We start from the raw sequence: 7,759 nt of genomic DNA, 5'->3' as shown, positions 1-7,759 counted from the left end.
TTAAATAAATAAATCATAAAATGAAATCTGTTGGTCATCTTATGAAGACTGAGAACAAAACCCATGTCCCTTTCAAGATAAAGAAATGCTCTTAGCCACTGGTGATGGTGAAGCAGGAATAAAGGTTGTCATGATATCTTGATACTTCCTGCTGGCATTGGGGCAATGTGTCTCTAGGGAACTTAGAAGAATGGGTATGGGGGATGTTTTTTCCAGTCTTAGAAGAGTCAGCTGTTTCTTGCTGCCCATGGTCCTGTAGAGACATCTAAGCATAATTCAGAAAGAACAGGTCCAGTAGAAAGCATCTGTGTGTGTGACAGGAGATGGAGTATCTGGACATTGCTTTCTGGAGCTGTTCTGGATGAGTGTGGACTTGACAAGATGTAGGGAAATAAGTACATTTGGGAGAAAGAAACATTTTCTAAGATGTACATTTGAAACCCAGATTGATTCCTTTGGGTATAGGTGGGGAACTTTAGGCCAGATTTACTTATCTGGATGAAGTCTATTTCATAGATCTGAGTGGGTTTCCTATAGCTTATAACTTTACAAAAGAGATAGCAGCATGAGTTAACAACATGAAGCAGTCTTTAAGATGAGCCTTTATTGGATCATATCATGGAATGTTTTTATTAGAGTCAGGCAAATTTATAGAAACTCAGAGAATTTAGGACAGTGGCATAGCAAGAAGAGGAAAATATGAAGCATTTAACTGATGGAAAACTGAGTTTGGGTAGTGAGGTAACAGATTACATCTATGAAATCTTAGCTTTCAATGTAGTCAGAAGTCTGAGAAAGAGTAAATAACAATCTACCAGTTATATATTTAATAATGACAGAGTCCACTAACCAACAATTCCCTTGGTCTCCATGGTCTCTTAGGCGGAGTCAGTCTGGCTTTAAAGTGCAGAAGACACAGTGCTTTTTCTCTGTGCAATGAATACGTGTGACATGAGAAATGACTTAATTTGGTTTAGCCAAGTCATTTGACTCAGGGCATCCAGTTTTGTCTGCTGCACTTTTCAGTGACTATATCATCACATATAATCCAGACAGTATCTCCTAGGTGTGTACACATCTTCTGAAACCATCTTGGGTCAACTGTTAGAGGCTTTGGGAATTCTGTTGGTCATAAACTTAAATATACTATTAGCAGACTTTTGACAAGATTGAGAGCCATAAGGATTGGCTGTAACTGAATAGAATTTAATAGCGGTTGTAAAAATCTATTAAGGACAGGACAGTAAAGAAAACTTTAAATAATTTTAGCAGTTTTGTGTAGATAGATAAAAGCACCTTTTTGTACTAACAAAGAAACATTAGGTTAGGGCCAGAATATAAAAGCTAGCAGCAGTGGTATACAGTATTACTGCTGGCGAGGTCGGTGCTGTGGGCTACAGGTCACAGCCCTGGGGTTGTGCTATGGACCCTCAGCTGAGGCAAAGGTGCCTTGGAGGCTGCAGAGCGGGACTTCCTACTAGCAGCCTGAAGTCATGGCCCAGTGCCTCTGGAGGCTGTTCAGTATCACAGCAATGTTCATGCTGGCTGTTCTTGTGGCAGACAGACAGCACCATCAGCACTCACTGTATAGGTCCCAGGCAGAGAAGGCGAGAGAGAGCCTGCTCACTCAAGCAGTCAAACTCTTTGTGAGGGTGGTTTCACACATAGGAAAGCAAGTCTCAGAGAAGGTCTCTGGCAGGACTCAAGGAGTAGACCCAGAGCAGAGTTAAGGAACACAGTGGAGAAGGGAGCAAACAGATTCCTGGACCCACTTTTCAGGCAAACCAGCTAAAATAAGTGGCTGCAACAGGCTGCAAATGATGGAGGAGGAGGGGGGAGAAACTTATGCTACCTGTCTATAGCAGGGAGAGCATGAAAGACGGATTCCTGGGTGAGACACTAGAGCCTAGGGATTAAAACTTGGAGCCAGTGCTCCTGAGAGAGAGAGAACAGTCTATCCAGGCCCAGCCTAGGGTTCTCAATTGGGAGAAAGAAATTATCTCAAAAGGAAAGGGGGATGTCTCACCCAAGGGGAATAGTCCTAGAATGAGGGTCAGGAAAGCACAGGGTTAGCTCCGAGTTCAAGATCTCTTTCCTGGGACCATGTGGATGACTCTGACCAGTGGGGGATGGGGCTTACCAGTTCTAGACTAGTGAGTTTGGATCTCTTTTGGTAGCTAGTGTAATGCAAACCTGCAGATTTCTGCCTCCCAGGTTTCAGCACCAATGATGTGTTTATAAAGAAATAAAGAGACTATGGTCTGTGGGTGTGTGGAGAGATATAGGGAAAGGAGATGTCTCAGCAGGCCGATGCTGAGGCATCCCGTCTCCCCGAGGAACCAGCCACACATCTATACAGTATAGAATAGAGTTTATTCAGGCCATGATAGGGGGAGCCAGGAGGGTAGTAGAGGCAGAGAGAGAGGCAGAGTGAAAGAGAGAGGGAGAGAGAGACGGGGAGAGAGAGAGAGAGAGAGAGAGAGAGAGAGAGAGAGAGAGAGGAGTAGAGGTAGGCCATGAGCACATGGAGAGATGGGGATGGGGAATGGAAGAGGGAAGGGGCAAGGGAACAGAAGGATCAAGAGAACAAGAGCAAGAAATTAAGAGACAGAGAAGGGAGCAAGCAGCCCCTTTTTATAGTGGTCCAGGCCTACCTGGGTGTTGCCAGGTAACTGTGGGGATGGAGTTTAGACAGAATGCTAACAATTGGGCTTTCTCTACAGTCCCATAAATGAGATGTAAATGGATTTTATTTTTCATTTGCTGGAAATAAACTCAATGTAATGCTAATTATATTCAGAAAAAAGTTTCAAAAGTTGGTAAACTCAGTCTAGAATTTATGGAGACGGACATAGGACAACATAACTAAGAAAACTTGAACTCTAGAAAGGTGGCATTACATCTTCTGACTTTATTCTTCTCTTATATAAAATTAGAGTGACTAAGACTGTGGTGCACTCCTGCCTCCGAAACGGCATTGAAGGTCTGTATTTTGTGTCATATGAGTGTCAGTAGGAAGCAGAGAAGCTAGAGACTATATCTATGCTCAGCTCACTGTCCTGACCTGTGAACGTCTGAATGATTAGTAGCCTAACATTCCCTGAAAAAGGTAAGCCTAAGACAGCCAGACTTGCATGAGGTAAGAGCAGATAGTCTACCAGGAACAGGATCCAGAGACAAGAAGAAACCATCCTATGACCAAGGCCATGAGCATGAATGAGCATGAGACAGGCAACACTTTCAAGGGGCCACTAAGGTGAACAAGGTGGGGAATGAGCCCTTGGTGACCACCAAGCAAGGACCATGAGGCCAAGACAGGGAGCTGGCCTAATAAAACCAACACTCTGAGACCATAATGGGTGATGAGGGCATAGCACACCTAAGACAACAACTGATATGACTCCAAACTCTCAAAGAGACCCATGACATCTGAGAAATACTTAGAGTGGGTGATTCATGAGGAGAAGCAGCTGCAGCAGCCAAGCCTCTCACTTCTGCTTCCATGGGGTTTATGTTATGATTTGTATCACTGTGGGAGGAAATTTATAATACTGCAGACAGTAATAATCTGCCATATCTTCAGACTCCAGGTTGCTGATGGTGAGGGAATAATCTGCCCCAGACCCACTGCCACTGAAACCTTGATGGGACCCCATCTGCCCGGTTAGTGGCACCATAGATCAGGTTCTTAGGAGATTCCCCTGGTTTCTGCTGATACCAGCTTAAATAACTGCTAATGCCCTCACTTGCCAGGCACCTGATAGTGACTGTGTCTCCCAGAGAGGTAGACATGGAAGATGGAGACTGGGTCATCTGGATGTCACATCTGACACCTAGGAGTGGAGACAAAATGAATATTCACATAGGTAAGAATGATAAAAAGGACAGTTCCCAAATGCCAGTAAACACTAATCACAGCATAACACAGAAATTCCCATTTTAGTTCATTTTACCTGGAAACCAGAGCAACAAACCCAAGAAATTGAGCAGGGGCCCTCATGTTCATGCTGAGTCCTGACTGCAATGACAATATTACAGATTGTGACTGGTATATGAAGAAGTCCCCAAGACTATGAAGTGAGAGCATGCAAATCACTGGGAACCAGTTAGCACTGCTTACACCTGCAAGGCTTAACTCATCTCAGCACTCAGCATAAGCCCAGTGTCCCCAGGCATCTGAGGTCAAACCACATGTATGTCCCCAGAGAATAAATTTCTATTCAAAGATTATAATTATAGATGATATGTCTAACGTAGGTAGTCTCTATTTTGAATAATATATTTCAAAGACATACTTGGGCAACATAGATGAATATCCTGCTGTCATGGAATATACATGATAGAAGAAACTATCAGATCCTTAACTCACTCAAATAATTCTGATTGGTTAAAAAAAAATATGTGTTCCCCTTGCAAAGTCTTTGGAGTAGGCATTACTTGAAATTAAAAGAACAATTTATCATAACCATTTTCACTGAATTAAAATATAAAGATTTTACAACTTTAACTTTAATAACTATAGTTCAAAAAGAGGAAATACAGAATAGCTGCACATACAACACCTTGATCTCAAGAATTTGTGTCATTTAAACTACTGACTCCATGTTGAAGTTGGAGGTAATTTCATACTTAGAAATTAAATGGGTACAACTTTTGTTCAGTTTGAGATTCTCTATATTTTTCTCTTTTCTAACATTTACTACTATTTTCCATAGTTCCCCAGCATAAAGTTTTGACTGGTGATGATAGAATTGAGTATCATAACTAAAAGCACTGCCATTTACACATTGTTCTTGAGTAGTACCTAGAGGTATTATCCAGATTCAGGCAGTTGCCTCACTGTCTGCATGTAGTTCCCAGTTTCTCAACAAGCTACAATGCAAAAATATTTGTGCATCTTCATAACACAAATATTTGAAATCCACAGATCAGACATTTATGTCTTTATTATGACTATCCAACCTTATTCATCATCATGAGAAGTAAAATCAATTCAATCTTAAATACTTTGTCCTGAAGCCAAGGAATCCTAGGAGTCTTTCAGAAAGTAACTATGAAAGGCCCTACAATGTTGCAACATGAGTTTCCAACACTGATTGTAACACTGATTTCCAAGGACCTGCACTTGAGTGATGTGTGAGAACAAAGACCTAGTCATAAGTCAGCTTCTTCAATATACAGAGTACCATCCCCATAGGGAAAAACTCACAGCAGCTTATGCATGGTTTAATGGTAAAGCCACCTTCCCTGCCTCTTTCTTGCACTATCTTTTTGCCTGTATCTAACACCTGTATCTGTGTCTCTTTGATTTTTGAGGCTTGGAAGACATTTCATGATAGCCCCAGGATCTGATGAAGATTTACTCAGGACACTTTTATTGCATGTTAATAGGAGGATGATAGTTCCTCTCAACTTAGAGAAAAAGTGAGTCATTAATATTCACAGCATCTGGGATCTGAATTTTTAGCATACTTCCTTTAATGATATGTGGAAATACAAAGGGATTTCCAAAACTTTCAACTTTCAACTTTCTTTATCAATAGGCCTTAGATTGCACTAAGAACTAAACAATTTTGGTTTTGATTATATCTTCCTAGGAAAGTGTGTATTAATGGTATAACAGTGAGCATTGCTGCTTTCTAAAAACATTCAACAATTTCCTAAGGGATTCTATCTCACACATATAGAATACATATCTGTATATGTTGAGATTTGTGTGTCTCCCTTCTCTGTTGATTAATAATAGGCCTTCTGATTTTTTTTCAGACTTTAAAAGTTCATGTTTTAAGGAGAGAATACAAGTTAATGGTTTGGAAATAATAGACCTCACTGAACCTTCCTATAATTATCAATTCTAGGCTCTAGAAATGTTACATTGAAATTGACATGTTAAAAGAACTTGCCAGGCATAGTTATGAGTTTGAGATGACAGGAGAATTTTAAAATATATGGGTGAGATCAATAAAATCACATGTGTTTTTCTGGTAGAGAACAAGGGAGTTGAACTATACAGAGTGGTTATTACAATGGAAAAAGAACCGTTGGGGATAGGGCCCATTGTTCAGGCTAAGGTAACAGTTTCTTAGAAGATTAAGTATTAGCATTAGACTGTGATACCTGGATTCTAGAGGATGCTCTCAGATCTCCTTATCATTGATTTAATTCAAAAGAGGGCTAACATCTGCCAGAATTACAAGGAAACTATATTTTTAATCAGTTCAGGCTATTGGCATTTAGCCACAGAAAACCAATTAAAGACACTGTTGTCGAATTCTATAAGCCTATGGCTTTTCTTAATACTCCAACATTCTAGAATTATTAGGTGGTGACATTGTAAAAAGAGGTTTAATTTAAGATGGGAGAGTCTCAGTGTTATGCATGGCTATAAAATGCGGATTGTTAGCTGTGAATAACTCTATGGAGAAAAACTAGAAAAATAAGTTTAAAGAAGGACATGTTTTTTTCCTCTCACATAATTTCAAATATCACCCATCATGACTCCAATGTATTGTTTCTGGGCCAGAGTTGACACAGAACATGGTGGTAGAGGGTACATGAAGTACAGTAGCTTTGTTAAGGAATGAAATAATGAAAATGATACAGAGTGACCATGAGAGACTAAAGGACAAGTTCTAGAAACAAAAACAAACAAACAAACAACAAACAAACAAACAAACAAACAGAAAACAAAAATCAAAAATGCCTTTTCTTCATGCACACAGCAGTTACTTTTGCTTCTAACTAGATACTGTCTGTTATGTACTAAGTTTTCTAATGGATAATCTACTAAAGATTAAGTTTTCAACACAGGCACTTGGGAAGACACTATAGGTTCAAACTGAAACATCAATTCTAAGGCCCCCAAATGTTCATCCTTGTCTTAAATAAAAATAAAATGTTAAGACAAATTATGACTCTGTCAATACTTACAGCTCTTGCATTTTGTAACAGTAAAGACAAAAGCTCACTAGGAAACTCAAGAAACTATTTTACCTTTAAGAGCATATAAAACAAACAGGTAAAAGAATTTACTAACTTAACAAACCATAAGGTGCCGACAATCGCAACACTGAGTTAGAATATTGTGAGCATTAAGGCCTACAATGATTTCTCTACTTTAATTTAATATTTCTATTAATATTTCCACCAATGTATTCAAAAGTGGCTAAGTTCATGAGTTTCTTTGTTCTGTTACTAAAAAAAATCATGAGATTGTGACTAGAAAAAAACATGGAATTGAGAGGTAACCTAAATCTGTTCCAAGGCCAAAATCATTCATACTTGGATACACAATAAACTGTTTCTTAAATTCTTGAAGATATATGTGTGTTTTTGGGGACAATGGCACATCCCATAGCAGTAAATCTAACAGAAGAGAAATTAAGAAGACTAGGGAGGAGGGAAGGGGTAGATAATAGTGTGTTAATTATAAAATATTTTCTGCTTCAAGTTTCATAACAAGTGATTATCATGGCTCTGTTCATACAACAATTTAAAATTTTTATTTGTAAAGGATACCTAGAGGTATGATGAGCTTATATGTCAATTCTGCCTCTTTTTATGCCTTGGTGCTGAATCACACTTGCAACATATTTATTCTCATGATATTTATGTCCTACCAAACATGTAGGGAATAAAAAGTAGTCCCTGAATCACATATAACTATAAGATCAATAATGGCTAATTGTCTGAAATCTACTTTTAGAACAATTGACAGGAGTTTTTAAATCTTAAATATTTAAAACTGTCTTTTAAAAAA

At 39.0% G+C, this 7,759-nt stretch overlaps 1 pseudogene; it reads left to right on the top strand.

Annotated features, from left to right (window-relative positions):
- The first annotated feature begins 2,959 nt into the window (after nucleotides 1-2,959).
- On the top strand, nucleotides 2,960-3,098 carry LOC117702537 (small nucleolar RNA SNORA17; annotated as a pseudogene).
- Nucleotides 3,099-7,759: the final 4,661 nt, after the last annotated feature.

The sequence above is a fragment of the Arvicanthis niloticus genome, unplaced genomic scaffold (assembly GCF_011762505.2).
Source record: "Arvicanthis niloticus isolate mArvNil1 unplaced genomic scaffold, mArvNil1.pat.X pat_scaffold_920_arrow_ctg1, whole genome shotgun sequence".
NCBI classification, from domain to species: Eukaryota; Metazoa; Chordata; class Mammalia; order Rodentia; family Muridae; genus Arvicanthis; species Arvicanthis niloticus.
This window is presented reverse-complemented; position numbering and strand designations above follow the sequence as displayed.